This window comes from Neodiprion lecontei, chromosome 1 (genome assembly GCF_021901455.1).
Source record: "Neodiprion lecontei isolate iyNeoLeco1 chromosome 1, iyNeoLeco1.1, whole genome shotgun sequence".
Classification (NCBI taxonomy): domain Eukaryota; kingdom Metazoa; phylum Arthropoda; class Insecta; order Hymenoptera; family Diprionidae; genus Neodiprion; species Neodiprion lecontei.
The window spans coordinates 3195561-3211639 of record NC_060260.1 but is presented as its reverse complement, the minus strand read 5'-3'; the positions used below and the strand labels follow the sequence as shown (position 1 = coordinate 3211639).

General features: G+C 46.8%; 1 protein-coding gene across 1 annotated transcript in view; it reads right to left on the bottom strand.

Moving 5' to 3' along the window:
- Positions 1-448: 448 nt before the first annotated feature.
- Positions 449-16079, bottom strand: part of LOC107216756 (homeotic protein ultrabithorax-like) — a 118983-nt gene continuing 103352 nt past the window's right edge. Inside the window, exons 4-5 of the mRNA XM_046730087.1 lie at positions 10680-10911; positions 449-516 (exon numbers count right to left, since the gene is read on the bottom strand). The gene's annotated coding sequence lies outside the window, so the exon portion shown is untranslated. The remainder of the gene's footprint in view (positions 517-10679; positions 10912-16079) is intronic.

Genomic DNA, 16079 nt, shown 5'->3' with positions numbered 1-16079 from the left:
AAAATATTCAAAAGGCATATCTATATTATAATTAGCCCAAAAAATGAATAAAGGTAACGGATCTTACATTTGGTGAATACGCTCGTTCAGCACGAAAGTATATTTTTATTTGTCAGATTTATGAATGATATAAGGCCGTATCCGCTAAAAACCTTGAAAATTTCATATTTCGTAAGCTACGAACAACATTCACGAAGACCGAAATACGGTGTTATAAAAATAAATGAAAGGTTTGTCATTTCTTCCATATATTTCGCAAAGTAACAGAAATATGTAAAGTAATACCGGTAATATACGTCAAGGTGCCCGTGGAAAAAAATATTTTTCACCGTGAAATTTGGGAAAAACCCTGGATTTCTTTTTCCGGTTTTCGTATACACCCTGGTACGTGTATATGTATTTCTACCAGTTGTATAACTTTCTTGAATTCTTTCCATCAACTTTCCTCCACTTAATCCCGAATTAATTATCGCCGCAGCATCATCATCAGCGCTGTCCGAAATCGAGTGAATAACGCTGAAATAAATTGACAAAATTGGAAATCCGTTACTCACTCGTTACTCGCTACCTACACACACACATCCGGAGTCATTCGACTGCAGGTTGTACGTTATTTTTTCACCGATTAATTAACCCACCCTCTACACTCTCCATCGTTCATTCGTTCATTCGCTCGATTCTCTGGGTCAGTGGCGGCCATATTTTTAATTCAAAAGGCATACATACGTGCACCCATATTCACACGTGATTTTGCTTCTGTACGAACGCAACCAGCATGTATGCATGTGTATGTATACACGTGAAAGCAGCGAACCGCGGTGTGACACGGACATGGGAATCGGGGAATCGGTGATAATTAATGGACCACTGCAGGCCTCTTTCTCTCTTCTCCTGGGCAGACTCACTCCCTCTCTCCCTCTCTCCCTCTCTCCTTCCATCTCGTTACATATCCCTCCTCCATACTCGAGCGGACTCAATTATTGTCGATGGCGCAAGGGCGAGTGCCTCGTCAAGTGTTGGAGTAATACGTGTGTATGCACGCGAATATGTACGCGTGGTAACAGGGGGGCGGCGGCGGCGGGGGCGAGGGTGGGACTGGATGAAACGAGGCAACGGGGGGAGGGAGAACCGAGCATGAGCAATGGCCGGCAGCGCTCCGTAATAATGTTGTCTTCGTCGGGGCCCCGCCGCGGATTTTGTTGCTCCTTTTATTCCGTTCGTTCGTTCGTTTTACACACACGCGCACCACTCGCACACGGACACAGTACAGAGAGAGGTGCGCACACTGCACTCACATATGCTCACATCGGTACGGTTTGTATTCCTCTTTTATTTGCCCGCGGCGCAAGAATGTAGCCTACAGTCCGCGCCAAGATTAAAACCCGCGGTTGCGCAACCCCGAACCAACTCCAGCATCCAGCACCGCCATCCATGATGCATTCGTCTCGAGTCGGGGTACAGCGTGTGTGTTTGTTGAACTGGGATCCGAGAAGTATGGGTATGAAGGGAGTAGTGGAGGGGGCTGCGGTATAATTTGGCCCCTTGATAGACGAACCTTAAATGTGTTCTATTCGAAAAATATATAATTCAGTTAGAAAAACATATTCGTATAATTTTTTTTTCTCACTGTTGGATAATGAGCTGTATGTGGTATAACCGCAGACTGAATGAAAATCGTGTCGTTGTATAGAAAAATGGTAGAACTCCTTGTAAGCTTGTCATTCTGTCGCCCTACTGTTCAGGGTTGGAATCGCGAGTATCGGGTGTAATGTGAGCGTACCAGTTATTGACCCTGTCCCAATTATTGACCTTCTTTGGTTGCACCTGTTTGATCCTTAGTTCCAATAAAACCAAAAAATAAATTTATAGTACCCAACCCTCTGGCAGTTGGTTTTATTCATCGAGAAATTCACAATTCATGCCGACAATTTATTATTTTGTAAAATAATTGGGTCAATTATTGGGTATAAACGGGTCAATAACTGGTACACTTACCTTAGTGCTCGATGATGAGAAATTCAAACTCACCTTCCTACGCGCGCGACTTTTTCACCGAGCACGACTCTCTGGTGTAGAGGATAATTTTAGCTCATATATGCGTTTAGTCGCGATGCAGAATTATGCGGTACGAGCTTCTGATAGCTTTCTGAACCATAAATCAGGCACTCTGTATGCAAAACCTGATGTGCGATGGTACCGGTGGTAGTGTTTTATCTTCGAGTTTTAGGTACACATGAAAGTATATGTACAGGTATAAATATACCGAGTTGCGTGTGATTATGAGAAACGATGAGCAGATTATATTTCTGACCGCGTGAATGGAAGAGTGTGAGTGGTATGATTTATTTCCACAAAATTTATCGATCTTCTCATAGGAACACAACCGAGGAACTGCTCACTCTGCAAGATGATTGTATCAAGCATGTAGAGACGTTTAGTTGCGAACGGGTTTAACTACTTCGCGTCGCTAGGTATTACACGATGCTACCGCGGTGGTAATTGCATGTGACAGTAACTGTTCTTTAAAGTTTTCATTCACGAACCCGCGCCTGGCCATGGTAAGTAATTGAGTAAGTAAGCGAGTAGCGTGAAGTTTCTACTCCCGAGCTCGCCGTACAACGACGAGCCACCCGCGCTTATTTTTGGCGAAGTTACATCCCCCGCCTGTCGGTCCCCGCAAATGACGGCAAGATTCGGAATGAAAATGCCGTAACCATTGATCACGTGTCGGATAACGAGTGGAATTGGCTCTTGCAAATACATTAAGAACGCGCATTCGAGCGGTGGAAGGGGGGCGGCGTCGAAGGAAGAAGAGAAGAGCTGAGGGGGGCGGGGGGGGGGGGGGGGGGGGGCGGTACAGATTGCGGTGAGAAAAGACGGGAGGTGGGGTTGAAGGGGAGGCGTCGGTACTTGATATCGGAACTCGAGAGGCAAGCAAGCAACCTCGCCTGCAGATAAAATAGAAAAATCGTCACAGCTTGCAAGGGGGTATGGCAAAAAGTATAAATTTCTTTAATGGTGCTAATAATTTCATATCGCATAATTTACTTACTGCGAAACGCAACGCCAGTAGCTACCCAAGGCATTAACGAGGAGCCTAATATTTATGTGATACTCGCTCGGCCGTCCGCCGACCAGATAACACACCAACCAAACCCTCCCCCCCCCCCCCCCCCCCCCTCAACCACCCCCAACCTCCACTTCCTAACCACCTTACCGAGTCTTGTGGACGAGATAAAAAAAAAAAAAGAAATGAAAAAATGAAGAAAAAAAAAGACAAACTAAACCCCCTTGTCGCTAAAGATACCTATACACCGTGTACAACCACCCTCTGGATCTTCAACCCCTGGCAAGCTTACAGGCGAATAACGAAGAGAATGAGAAAACGACGATCGAATCGATGCTAATTCAGCTTTACATCCCTCGGGCAGTTGCAGGTTTTGTAATAGATTTGGGTAATTCGAATGCGAGGAAATAGACGTTGGCTGGAGGCTGTGAATTATTATTCGCTTTGCAAATAATTGGTATAACTTTTGCGGGTTTCGGTGCCGGGTATATATTAAGAGTCTTCTTCTGACGGACTCTCTCGCCTTCGAATCGTTTGAATACCGGCCAAGATCTAAATCTCTGTAGACGTATGCGCTTCTCTGGTTCTTTTCAAAAGTTAGGCGTGTATTGCCTTGGCATTCGTACGTAAGAAAGAATATTATTTGCCAAGTGCAATGCTGTATGGCCGGATTCATCTGTCTCTGTACTTATTTACGTTATACGTATACAAATATACGATCGGTCCAATGCATCGCGATGCCACGCGATGACCTAAAATTCAGTCAGCCGTGAATCTCCGTTTTATTGCTGGAAAAATTTTAACGATACGTTCGAGAAGTTCAGCGAAGCTATTCGAAGCTCCAATCGCAGATCGCAATTCGTATGATTATTCCCTCGAACTGCTCGAGTGTATAATTCTTAATTAAAATTTCAATTAGCAGTTGGAAATTTTTGGTTCCTTAATTGCGTAATCACGGTCGTTGAATCTCGACCAAAAAAGCTCTGTACGCTCCATCATTCACTCGCTGGTAGACAACGACGAGTGAGAATAAAGGGGTTGGACTCTGCTCGACGAGCATGTGTTTACAGCCTGGGATACACGTGGTGTGCAGAAATTTTGTCGCGCTGTATGGAACTGTGTATATACTATACCTACTATATCTATGCACGGTGCACTGCATTACCGCGGGGCGTAATGTTCCCGTGCGGAGGCCGCGCGTTAATATATTTTATTTAACACTGACACGTGTGCCGAAATTACCGAATAATTAATGAAACTAAACTATTAGCATAAATTTAATACCGTTCGGTCAATTATACGAATAATCACCACCGTATCACTAATAATTACCATCCAAAACCATTATTCCGCGTATTACACATCGCCCCGACTGTTGAATAAAAACAGATTACATACTCAACCGGTTCATCTTCGTTATCGTGGGAAGAAAATAGCCCCGATTTGTACCGCTGTTCAATATGTTCGAGAGCATTATTACAGGAAGATAGCTGAAAATCCAGAGGTAATTTTTCGACCTTAACCTGGGACCAGAAATGGTTAGGGAACATAATCCCTCTGCCTGTTATTGTCTACGTCGCATCAAAATACCCTAATCGATGTTAGCCGAAACGCATTCTCCGGCATCAGCTGAGTTTGCCATCGTTAGCTGTCGTCGCATGATTTATGCACATGCAGTTTCGCGACCGTGCGCGCGAACGGTTCCATCAATCAAAAGGTGGCCGGGAAGCGCGCGTGCGCGCGCGCTGATCATTCGAGCGATGGCGTTTGGTCGCGTACGCGTGATTACAAGCCGAGAGATGGACAGAGTCTCGGTACGTGCTCGGCGATCGATCTTCCGGTGGGACAAAACGCGGAGAAACCTGCACGTATCGTTGGCTTGGCGCCCTGCAGGCAGAGCGATTGCGCGCGATAATGAGTAGTCATCGCACACGCTGATCGTACTCGCGAGAATGCCTCCCCCTCCCCGCCCCATCCCACCCTTACGACACGATTCGTAGATCTTATACTGCGCGTTGTAATAACTCTCCTTGTACATGAGATGAGGTCGCGCAGTACGAGCCTCGCATATGCGATTGGCCCGCGTCCTCGTCCTCGTCCTCGTCTTCGGCGATGCGCGGCCCCCTGGGCCAGCTACACGTGTGACTCGCCGGAGGAAGAAGGGGGAGGTGGGCACCCTGAGAGTATTCGACGCCGATGCATGGGAGTCAGGAAATCACGATCAACATTGCTATAACTGTCGACGCCAGGACACCGTCATCGAAGCGCTTCGAGAATAATTCAGCAGCGAATACGTGGCGCGCAGACCCGCGACTAGGACGGCCATGCGTCTGCACACATGCTCGAGCATGCTAGACTTTGATGTATCGTTCGGCGTGCCTGAAATCCCTTCGGGGACACACCGGGGACCTAAACTCCCACCTCTTCTCCGTTGGGGATGCTTCCTGGGAGTTCTCGGTGAGACGGGTAAAACGGTATTCACGCCTCCGGGTTATTTTCCTCTGGGAATTTCAAACGGTCAAACGACAATGGACAATGGACGGAAGACAAATATTGTACGGAAATATGACTCTCCTTTTATTTTCATGTATTTTTTTTTTTCTTTTCAAGGGTTATGTATTCGTATTACTTGTCTTATACAAGCCTTAAGTTCGTCTAGTTACAACGCTTCTATTATACACTTCGTTATTCTAACGTGATATTTATAGTCCGCATGCGTAATTTATGTTCAAGAGACAGACGTTGGTGAATTACTGTTTTAGCCTCTAATCATGAATAATTTTGATGAGCATTTATCGTACGTTAATAGATTTGGAATTCAATGTGCAAGCTTTCACTGCAAAAGGATTATACTTTTGCAGTGCGGTGTATCCGCGTTGAAGAGATGGACTCGATGGATTTTACATCGAAGCGATATTGCATCTGATAATACATTCCGGATTTCTCTGCATTAATTTTCAATTCACGTATCTCAGACATAGCGAGTGGTGAAAAACTTCATCAAATTACCTACTCCGTAATCAATCATAGCTGCGTGTGTTAATGGGGGTAGATGTATAGTTAGAAGCGAAATTAAGCAACCGGAGAGTTAAGACAACAGATTACCGCAATTAAATTACACCATTACAGAGTGGAACATATTTCACGGTTGAAACCACGATGGTCCATTAATTGTCCGACGATTTCGTATACAAAAAAAAAGAAACGTTGCAAATTCTGAGATTTAGGGCCTGGCTTCAAGGGCTGCATGAAACGATGAAACTTCGGTATGAAAATGAGATATTTCAAGATTTCGTGGGTGGATATCGATTACGATCTTCAAGTCGGTGCAACGTAATGTTATAAAATAATATATACAGTCGCGGAAAGAACGGCGTATAGGTGGGTACGTAGATTCGATATAGCCGGCGCTATGAGGACATAAGGAAGACATACAGCGGGATGTACACTGTATGGAAAACGAGGAAGAGGAAGATGAGGCTGCAGCAAGGAGTGCGAGGACGAGAGGATAGGAAAGGCAGTCGAGCGAACCACCCGCACTGGCGCCCTCAGCTCACCGGCTCCGTCGAGGCGCCGGCGTCACTTCCGTTTTTCCCCCCAGCTGTCCCCACGAGTTGGAACTCCCGATGTGCCGTGGAACCCCCTCCGAAAACTCGGCAAAACCGGAGGAACCAGAGGAACGGGACACTTCCGAGCACGCGCCAGGATTGCGACTTGCATTCTATACGCGCGGGCTTCTCTCTCTTACTCCCCCCCCCCCCCCCCCCTCTCCACCGCCGAACTGACAAATAAATACGCGATGCACCGGCTAACCAAGTCCGGGGTTGTTGATCCGACTACAGCCACGAATCTTTCATACGTATACTGGAGAAATATTTTTCCTCGTTTTTTTTTTTCATTCTATTCTGGTGATCCGTATTAACCAAATCACCCGCTGCAGGATATTCAGTCTGCAAAGCAATAAGATGAAAAAGTTTCTAACGTAATCTTGACGTACGTAATTTTTGTTTGATTAACTTAGAAGAAATGATTTTTGCGGCTGATGAACACATTTTCTAGATTCAAGATTGGACAAACTTGCATTTCAAGTCTAAGTAAGTCTTTCTTCTTCTTCTCCTTATCATTGGACGGATATTGTCAGGGATCAATTTTATACGCTTTAGCCGAATACACGTGTCTTACGCTTGTTCCTGAAGGATAGCTGTTACTGAATCTTAGTTGAAATATGTATATTGATAATCGAAAGACTCCGAGGGTTGAATGTGTATTTCATCGATATCGCAGGGTGAGAGTGTGATTGCACAGCATGGGTACACACCCGCAAAGAAAACGAGCTATAGCTGTGCGAGCGCGAACGAACGGGAAACAAACTTTTCCAATTATTTTGTCGCATTTTAATCTTGATTTATAATACAGCCTTTGGAAATTGCCAGGTTCGTATAGGTATAACACGGTAGCAGCTCCTTTGGACCTTTCCATGCCGGTGATGAAACGTTGGTAATTTATTCGTCCGCGCTGTAACACTCTTTGATGAGTTTTCACTGGAAACCTCCGAATCTTGTTTCCTGTCATCTGGCGCGAAATCATAAAGCCTCAAATGAGTTGGTCCGGCATTTGTACCCTGTCTCTTCTTCCTCCTCTCTTCCTCCTCTTTTTCTACGTTTTGCCGCTCCTCTTTTGGTCCGCGGAAACATGATTCGGGCCAACGAGTTTACGAACTGCCGGACTACGTATTTTACAGACCTTTCGTTCCGGACGCTTGGGTATTACTCAACCGGTCATCAACTCTCAGGCACATTATGACCCGGGGTCAAGTACGGCAGTACCAGCAGGCTAGAAGAAAGGGCGACACTTCTTTACCTAGGATGAAATTTGACACGTTATGAGCGGGTTTGTACTTTCATAGCAAACGGTGAGATACCATCGCGGTGATATTCGTACGTATGTATATACCGAGCTGGTTTCTAAGAAAATGGACACGGTTTTGTTACCAAGACAATTCGCGGGCTGGAATGTCCATAAGTTTCTTATTTCGTCTTTCTCATACCGAGTAAGTTTACGGAGTTATACCCACAGCTTGAAATAAATACAAATCGAACGGTGCGATAAGGCGCGTGTTGTGATTACCGATGTCTTCCGATCGGCAGCGGCACCAATAGAAGACGACTTCGTTCTTTATGACAAACGTTCCGGCTTGCCGGGGCCGGCAAAGGATGGAGCAACGATGATCAGCAAGGCGTGGCGGGGCGAGGCGAGGTGCTGCAGAAACGAAGTGTGGCTCCTAACCGCGGCGCACGAGAGGTGCTGGCATGCGTTGCATGCGAAATGAGCTTGTAGGATAAATAACTACGCCGGCAGCAATAAGCTTGGGTGAAATTATGAATCCTGTCATCCCTCCACACCGTCGGCTCGACCTCGCGGGCCTCTCGCCATTCCCCAGCCCCTCTCAATTATTATTCTCGCGCCACTCGCTCTCTGTGCCTGCGTGTGTGTGTGTGTGCATGTGTAATCCGAGAACCCGCAGTAGTCGCGGATCGTCTAAAGGGGTGAGCTTTCAACGGCAAAACTAGCGAATGAATTGAAAATAATGGAATGAAAAAGCTTCGCGCGAAAGTTATCGAGAAGAAAAAAACGGTGCGATTATTATCAATATTTATTTTTAGTAATTTCATTAAACGTTATTTGAAATACAACCAAAATTTATATTATACTTATGCGGTTATGGATATGAAATAAACAGTTTAAGGTCGACTGCTTTTTCCTCGTTGAAAAACCTCGCGGTAGAACTAGAAAAGAAATGAGGAAAAAATTGGTGAACGAGAAGTGGGAGGTGGTTGGCCAAGTTCATGAATCGAGGTTTTCGCGTCGAGAATGTGGGTAATACGTGGAGTAGTAGGTATACGTAAACGTAAACAGAGAACATTTCGGGACATTCCGTTCCGCGCGGGGCTAGCAGACGCTTGGAGGGATATTTATTGTAACGAGGACTTATGGCGACAGATTTAGGAATTAGGGTATCGCGCCGGTCCCGGCAAGGGTTTCCATGGAACCCATGCACGGGCACGGACAGGGGCCGCCCAGCCACCCACGCACACACACGTTGTGTACGGTGCACGGTTGCCCGTATACAAGTGTGGGGGTGGCCCCTTGCCTCCCCCCCCCCTCCCGCCCCTTGAAACCCGGTATATGGACCCACGTGATACCGCAATAATCCACCAGGATTATCCTTCGTGTTCTGCACGCCTGCGAGGGGCTTCCGGACCGAACTGTGTGAATACCGCTACATATAGCGAAGGGTCTTACATGCTATAGGCGACGATATATTATGGACGATATATGGTATACACATGGGCACTGTAACATGGACAAGCCGTCGAATAGGCCCAAGTAATACGCCTCGATATTGTCGCTGAAAATCTAAGGCCTTCGATGCGTAAGGTATACGTTTCGGTTTTACTGTAGGTATGTACTCAAAATCGTGTAGTATTGCGATATTCGTCGAAATTGCGAATACCAATTCTTAACGTTATTGTAGGAATTTATCGATTGGTCTGACTACAAGCTTTGAGAATTGAGTGTAAATTCCTCGATACGAGGAATGATACAACCATTTATGACGGACATGTTTGCTAAGGGATGATCAATATATGAAATCGTGTCAAATCTCTCTTTGACACCTGCGCGGGTGACGTGAACAAATCATCAATAAAAAAACGGCCCACCCTCAGAGCCGATCCGTATAATCGCACGGCGTAGGAAAAAATATATGATACGTACAGGTGTGGGGTGTTTTTTTAAACACCTGTGAATGTGTGTGGGATTACATATATGCACGCCCAGAGCTGGGGCAAACTACGCAACCTCCCCCTGGTCCGCCCGGTGCGATAATTAATTTCTTTCACTCCCCCCTTCCGGTATTCACGGATCCGTCGTAAAACGCAAAACCTCGTAATTATTACGTCTCATTTGGAGGTGCGATAGATAAAAATCCGCCCTGGGACGAAATGATCCGCCTATAAATCCTGTGATTAATGTCCGCGCGCGCATACCTACCTGCAGACCTCTCTCGGCAGGCAGCAGGGCATGACACGCACAAACGGAAATTTGAACACAGAGTGAGAGATGTGCGCGTATTCTCGTTCAGGATACAAGTTCGCACGTGGCACGGCAGGTCCGGCGAAATAGGGGGAGGGAAAACTCCCTTTTCGCGTAGGTAATGCACGCACAATGCCGGCTGATGCCTCGAGTGGGAGTGAGAAATATAGAAAGAGCGAGAGGGAAAGTGAGTGAGTGAGTGAGTGAGTGAGTGAGTGAGTGAGAGTGGTATCCGAGGGGTGGGAAAGTCGAGGGTGGAACCGGGGCGGGAAAACAGAGGCGGGAGGCAGGGGGTATGCGCTGCGGATTTATTCCCGCCAACACATTCATCACGGCGGATTTAGCTGAACCCGTAACGCATGGCCGAGGATATATGTCTGTGCTGCCAGTCCCACCCCCGAGCCCCGCCGCCCCCACCTCAAACCACCTTCCGCCCTCCCTCGAGTGCCGCTTTTTGCGAAATAAAAAATAACAAATAATGAATGAATGAAAAAAACAGAAAAAAACAGAACCTCACCGTGACTGACTCTTCCCGTTGTAACTCTTCCTCCAGAGATGCATGCATGAAACCGCGCATTACGAATCGGCATGTCCGATACGGTTCTGATACGCTTCGCGGATACGCATCATTGTTATTATTCCCATAGCTTCGTTGCGGAGGAAGATTTTACTATGGTGACGACGATGACGACGACGACGACGACGAAGAAGATCACGACAAGTCGCACGATGGTCCAAATTTTTCGGAGCTGAAAATTTATGCTTGAGTAATTTTTGCTCCGAACGAAACTGTTTGAAAAGAGAAAGTGCAGCTTTTACTGTTTTACTTGCGCAGCATTTATTCGTGCAATCGTACGGGTGTGTGCATTTGTACGCGTGTACTCACATACGTATGCATGTATGTACGTACATATGTATATGTAACGCGCGACCTACGTTGCGAGTACTTATACAGAGGGGGTTATGTCAAGGTCGTAATTTGGTGCAGAGTGTGATAAATATTTATTTAGTTTAAACGAGGAAAATGGTAAAGAGAGCGCCACGTATATACGTAAACGCTGCACGGTTGTTATACCCGAGAACACTAAATTCAACACTCGAGCTAAGCTCTCCGGCAAACCGGGCATTAATGAGGAAACGTTATTTCCGATCCCTCTGCGTATCCTTTGACGAAGTGAACACATTTCATCAATACTTATATATATAATGGTATGTCTCGAACGATGGCGGAAAGTACAGGTAGGGGAAAAATGCTAGCAGGTATCTGGGTAGGGGAATATAATAGTGGGGTTGATCGGGCAGGGGGGCTGATAAATCAATTGATTGAGTCGATAAAAAAAATAATTTCCAAAACCACGCCAAGAAGATGTATAATAAATGTAAAATACGGAAGCTGTGGGACAGCGGCGTCGAAAGCCGGGTGCAGTTCATATGTGCGACGGATACGGCAGCTAGCCGTTTCTGAAAACGGCCGCGATAAGAACGCTATTGGAATGTCGATAGCGCCGGATGGTTCTTTGGATTTGAATTCTCGAGAGGCAAACCGCGCCGCGGGTGGGTGTGGCCTATCCCCCTCCCCTGGGGATGGGGGCGAAGGTACGAAGGTGCCGAGGGGATGGGGATAACAAGCGGAGTGAAGTACCTTTCGCGGATAAAATGTAGATGAATGAGCCATAGATTATTTCCATCCCCGCACGTACAATGCCATATCTTTCTAAGGGCACCGTGTGTGTGTGTGTGTGTGTGTGTGTGAGTGTGCGCGCAACGCCATGGGATGAGGGGTCGACTGGGGTGTGGGACGAGGATGAGGGACTATGGGGGGGGGGGGGGGGCTCTGTCAACGCTCCGCGCCATGACGCATGGCGATCAGCTGCTGATAACGTTCAACGATTTATTAAAGAGTCATGTGCCACCATACTTCTCTTCTTAAATCACCTACTCGAGCAAGCAGCAATGACAGTTGACCACGGCGATAATTCAGCCCCCCCCCTGCATCTCATACTCTCGGAATATACTCATTTTAATCTGTAGATACACACGGGGTCTGAGACTTTGAAGTGGTCATAAAAAAAAGCATAGGAATTCACACCTTGACCCCGACTTTGCCGATGGATTAGACACGCTTGGGTGATTCGGTATCACTTGACCTCAAACACGTATAACGTTTCGTCAGCTCCTTAATCAACGATTTGGATTATTGAGTCATATCTTCACAGCGATCTTGGACAGTTGTATACGGATTTTCGAATAGCACTTGCGGAATCCATTCTGGCCTTCGTTTATACATTTGTATTGCTTATTGTTAGTGCCTGAGTGCTTGAATATTTTTTTCACAATCATCCACTCACTTACTCATCCATTAAAAACTTCCTGTATTACTTAGCAACGTTTCAGTTGCCTGTTATAAACCATATTGCCTACTATAATGAACAAAAACTACATCCCCATGATTAAATACTCAGAATTATTAACTCTCATTGCCAGTTATGCTGTATGAAATATTGCAATCTTGAATTATCGACGCGTTACAACTAAACAATTCGAAATCTGACTGACATGCAGAACCAGATCAGAACGTAATCGTAGTTTGATATTTTGGAATTACTTTGTGACACCGTCGCCGTGTACAGCCGAAGAATAGCGCGAAGTCTGTAAGATTGGACGCCATTTCGAAAACGGGTTGCGAAGCAGATTAGCGAAGGCTAAAGCTCGTCCAGCCTTTCACAGCCACAGTACGTCTCTATGCGAATTCCGGCTCCACTATGTAGTCGCACTTCGCTCGTGTTCACAAATATCAGGCACAAATCCGTAATAAAATATATCGCGTAGGTAAAACTCTGTCACTGCCGTACACCATGGATCTATTGGCATGCTCACGCTACACTGTAAGAGAAAAATTTTCACAGCAAAGTATGGCTGCTGCCCATGCCATCCTAGCCTAGCCAGTCGAACCTGACGGTGCAGCTACCATTCAATGGCAGCTGCACTTCTCCCCTTCGTTTTTCTCTCCACTCCCATACCAGACCATCGGGGTGCATCCCATGCTCCGTGCCGTAGCCACGCTGTGCGGAGGGGTTGGCACCCATGGCCAACATGGCCTACCGCGGTCACAGCTAAGCGCTAGAAAACATCCGTCTGATCTGATGAACAGACGAAGAAAAGTCACGCTCGTCTGCGCTAGGAAGACAGTGATAGTGTGTCAAAAATTGACTGTGACCCACGCGTCGAGTACTTCAACGATCTTGGCTTGTGATTCACGATCCGAGCTTACCAACAGCGAAAGTAAGATTTCAGCCGTGTTTGTTTTCTCGCAATATTATCGTTGGGGGGGGACATGAATAGTTGGGTCATTTCTTTCGTACTTCCTCGATCTATTTGTATTTCCCAACAAACCTATAACAACTTTGCTGGACAGTTAGAAAAGAGTGCAGGTTTTGTCAAGAGGAAAGACAGAGGAAGAGTTTGAGCTGGTGGAAGTGGGTGGAGGGTGGAGGGTGGAGGTTGGAGATGGGGATGTGGGGAGATTTTCGCTGGAAGGACGACGCGTACATCCAAAAGAATAATATAAGAAGAAAAACTCGACCCAAATCCGAGGGATACGAAAAGTTGGCTCGTCGATCAGATGGCGGAAGGAAGCGAGGAAGGAAGGAGCGAGCGAGGAGACTGCAGGAGGACACGCGCGCTCGCCTCTTCTCTCCCTGATGCCGACGTTGCGCTGCCACTGCCGTGTATATCTTTCGCACGATTCCATCCAGCTACCGTGTATGCCTTCGCATATATATCCGCCCCGTCGTGCTTACTTTGCGCTAGATGTTTAATACCCCCCGTGAAGACGGGGTGCCCGGATCTCCATATATTCTGAAATTATCTTCCAGCTCCGGGGTGTCGCTGGATTTTTATTTACAGCCTGAAATCGCGTGCAGCTTTCAAGTTATCGCAGTCCATAGTGCAAACTATTGTGATGCCTCTCAGTAGCGCCTTCAGATCATACGATCGATGAAATTTATAGCATACATTTTTTTGACGAATTTTTGAGTAGCACTACTTTTTACTCGGAAACTGAGATCGATAACAGGTTTGATCATAAAACGATCTCACTTGAAGATACTGGAAATTTGTTTTTTGGTGTGGTCGGTTTTATGGTAGTTCAGAGTCTGTCTTCTTCAGATCAAAATAACTACCTTATACGCAATAGCCGAGGCGCGTTTAATCAGCCATTATTGGCAGATGATTGGTCATCTGAAATATCGTTAATTGAACCTAAGCCTCAATTCACACGACCATCGATCACTTCTTCCGATGGCTGTAGATAATTATCCGGGACAAATACAAAAAAATAAGAGAGAGAAAGAGAGAGAGAGAGGAAGTAAACGTAAGACGAAACTGAACTTGATAATTAATATTTTGTAATTTGAATTGTATACATGATAATTGGTGTCGGTGCTCTGAGGCGGCGGTGCTTTTCCCGACGGAAAGTCCGGGTGGTGCGTAGATCATTTCCTCGGAATGGTGTTCCACGAAGAGAGTTTGACCCCGGGCGGTAACCGGGCGTGGACCAAGCCCGAGGGTGGGTGAGGGAGGGGGGGGGGGGGGGGGGGGAGGGGAAGCATATCTCTGCGAAGGCATCACCATTTTCCAACTTGTCTCGAATCCCAGTGACGTAAGTAACAACATATATAAAAGTAAGTGACTCGCTCGCGGGCGGTGATGCACAGTCCTTCGCTATCTGCCGAGTCTATCGGGCAGTAAACAGCAAGCGGCAGATAAGACCGGAGATATATTATGGACGCTGCTGGTTCCATCGTACCTCCGCACTCCCTCTCTATAGCTGCGACACACCACGGTTATGCGAGAGCCGCTGAAGAAGCCTGCAGAGTTCTATACGGACACGTATAAGTATACTAGCCACCATCCTGCTCTATATTTCGCTGCTTCCACCGTCCCGCCACCGTTCCTTTTTTTTTATCCTTCTTCTTCTTTCCACTCATCCCTCGCCTCGTATCCAGTTTGCCTGTAAAAACGCCACCGGCGTCTGAATAGTCGCGCAAAGGACGGAAGTCGGTTTGCAAGCCAAGCATGGGGCGGCGGCGCCAAGCTCCGTCGATCTCCCTCCCTCGAATTTCCTCCCTATTTTCGCCGTTCGTCGTTCCTACCAGTCGTCCTCGACGACGACGACGACGAACTTCTGCGTGTACGTGTGTATACCCATCCCCTATCGTTCCCATCCCCGCCCCCGTTCACCACCCCTGGATCCTCGAATCTCCACGAGTCCACGAATCCGCGATGCTGCGATAGATCACGCCTGCGGGGCTCCCCGCGTATTACCGTATTTCTGTATTCCGTTATTCGCTCAGCGTGCATGTCTTCTCTACTGTCCTTTAGTCGGGGAAAATGGATACGCGAACCGCGTGAAAACTCATCTCGATACAACCTGGCACCCTGCGACCCTCCAGCTGCGACCACCAGCCGTTGGACCAGCGCTTTGGATTGGCACACTCGATACGTGGATTCGCTATCTGCGGAACCGCGTTTTATTAATTGAAACAGAGATATCCGTGACTTTGCAAAAGGTGCTGCCGATCAACCGAAACGTTCGTTCTCGTGAACCTAAACGTCTTCAGCTTGATCGAAGGTGGAAAGTTTGAAACTTTCGGTTACAATTTTGCCCAATTTTGACAAAGTGGATGTGGTATTACAGCCAAGTCACCATATCAAACCCGTATGGCCGGTATTCAAGTGTTCGGTAGGACGCGAGTCGCGCATGGCTACGCATACAATGCGAACGCGAGTGCCTTATTTTCAACAATAGTGATTACATTAAGTCCACCTCTGCTTGGATTAAATTATACACTCCGAGGTTAATGGCGCCCGAGGGCAACGCGCAAATATCGTTTGCCGAGATGGATGCGTGACACTA